This window comes from Trachurus trachurus (assembly GCF_905171665.1).
Source record: "Trachurus trachurus genome assembly, chromosome: 11".
Lineage (NCBI taxonomy): Eukaryota > Metazoa > Chordata > Actinopteri > Carangiformes > Carangidae > Trachurus > Trachurus trachurus.
The window spans coordinates 1,093,233-1,095,807 of NC_139904.1; the positions used below are offsets into that span (position 1 = coordinate 1,093,233).

Below are 2,575 nucleotides of genomic sequence, written 5' to 3' on the forward strand. Positions count from 1 at the left end.
CAGGTGAGATTTACTCTGGGGGATTTCTGTTTCATTTAATTTTCTTTGTCACATTTTCTTTCCTTCTTTTTTTTTTGCATTTTTCAGATTTTTTTTTTGCATTTTCTTTTTTTTTGTTGCAATTGTTTTTATTTCAATGATTTTTTTCCCTCATTTTTTGGTTTGTAAGTTTTTTTTTTCCCCCCTTTTCAATCTCACCCGTGGTGCTGCGTTCACTGCCTCGTTCTCCTCCTCATCCTTCCTCCATTGCACTTATAAAATCTCCATTAATTTCTACATCTACATATATTTTTATTATTTTTATTCTTATTATTTTTGTCACAGTCGAGCTACAGCTACAGCTACAGCTACAGCTACAGCAGCTACAGCTACACTAACGACCTCCACACATCCGGACAATAAATACAATGTTGAAGTTTTGCTGGTGAAGAATCTTCACTGTCGTTTTAGTTGTTTTAGTTGTTTTTGTCAGAGATGGCTCATTTCCCTATAGCGCCCACACACACACACACACACACACACACACTCCTGCTCAGTCACACACACACGCACGCACACACACATTTAGTCTAGTTACATCTTTGTACACAATCTGCCAGCGGATTCACAGTCGTCTTGATGTTTGTTCAGCCCCTCTTCCCCAGGGCCGGCCCAAGCCTCCATGGGGCCCTAAGCTAAATCTTTATTTTGGTGCCCCCTCTATTACTGCCAATAATTTCATTTTTTACTCTGTCATTACGAATCATCATATCCTGGCAGGTTTTTACCTATTTTATCTATGGTTTTTATTCTGAAGGCACCAAATTCAGCTAAAAGTAGCAGCCCGGGGTTGATTTACATTTCATCTTCAAATTGATGTAGTGCTGGGATACTGAATGTCACCTATAGGTCGACTAAAAGTAACAAAAATAAACCAACAGACAATGCATTTACTGTAAACACATCATCTGCTTTCTTTTTTTAAATTTTCGTTTTAAATATACTGCAACAGAAATGTGCAACAACAATTTGAAATGCAACAATAATTTAATACGTTTTTTGTAATTACGCAGAGTTTCTCTAAGGATCGACAAAAGTTACGCACTACAATTTAAAAAAGTTACTTGCCTTTTGGGGCCCCCCAATAGTCACGGGGCCCCAAGCAGGAGCTTAGTTCGCTTATGCCTTGGGCCGGCTCTGCTCTTCCCATCTGTCCTCCTTCCCTCCTTCTCTCTCTACCTCTGCCTGCCTCCTCTCTTTCCCTCTATCATCCCTCATCCTCCTCTTTCCTCTTTCTGTCTCCGTCCATCGTGTAAAACCTCCTGAGACCACGTCGGATCATGCAAGCTCTCTTTTCTGCCTCTGGTTGTTAAGTCACAGCTTTTACAGGACAGAGCAACTAATTAATATTCTCTCACATTCAGGTTCAGTTTTTTAAAAAGAGACCATGCAGCTTTGGAAAATAAGAAATAACATGTTTTTTTCCCTTTTACAGATGAAAAGCTGAATTATTAGAAATAAAACAAACTGTTTTACTCAGTAAAAGTTTCCACTGTTTCGGCCTCATGTGGTCCGGTGTAATTCCTGATCGATATTCACATATTTCACCACATTTTATCTTTTACCTGCAATCGTCACTTCTAGACTTTCTTTAAACTGTCCATTATTATTATTATTATAATCAGTATATTTTGGCCCCTAAAATGTAAACGTGCTTTGTTTAATTTCATTTGCCCATTTATATACTAATATTCATTATTTCATTTTTATTTTCAAGCTTTGCTGCTGTTACATTTATGGATCTTGAAGCTTTTTTAAAGTTATTAACAGGAATGCAGAGATTAGTTTATTATTAAGATTACTGAAGAAGTTGATCGGGAAAAAAAATTAAATATTCATGAAATTGGTGTTAAAATGATAAATAAATTAAGTTTTTCATGTAAATATGAAGAGAAAAAAAGAGCAGACATGATCCAGATCAGAGCAGACACGATTAATCCAACATACTAATCTGATTAATTGTTTTTCAGGTTAAAATAAAAGTGAAATGTTACTTATGCTGCTTTCCTCCGTCATTTTTAACTGATTATCTTTGAAGTTTTTACTTTTTTTTGTTGTATTTTCATAGATTGGACACCTAATCGATACAGATTCATCAATACTGATGATTCGTTGCAGCTAGGGATGTCACGATTAGCCTACTTGTTTTCACAGTTAATCGCAGTATTAAACGACACAATTAATTAAAGATTCTTAATCTTAAATAGCCTACCGTCACACAAAAGTGAAGGTAAATGTAAGAAATACTGGTCAGTTTATCTAATGTAACATACAATTGGTAGGAATTTAAATGTTAGTTTCTCATTTGTGATAAGAAATAAAAAACAAGCAAACGATTAGAATAAACTTAAACATTTGGTATAGATGACTAATAGGCCTAATGATTTGAATATTTAAAACACTTCCCCAGGAGGATTATATTAGCCTAATAGTAGATAGTTAAAATATTTAGGCTACTGTAAATAATTAGTAATGTAGGCTAATTATATTTTGACTGTATTTGATTTTACACATTCATATGTTGTGAAATTACAGC

The 2,575-nt window shown here is 34.9% G+C and overlaps 1 long non-coding RNA gene across 1 annotated transcript; it reads left to right on the forward strand.

The window, feature by feature from the left end:
* The first annotated feature begins 374 nt into the window (after window positions 1-374).
* On the forward strand, window positions 375-1,415 carry LOC310993999. Its single transcript, XR_014595766.1, has 2 exons — window positions 375-828; window positions 889-1,415. It is a non-coding gene; the product is annotated as an uncharacterized lncRNA (long non-coding RNA).
* Window positions 1,416-2,575: the final 1,160 nt, after the last annotated feature.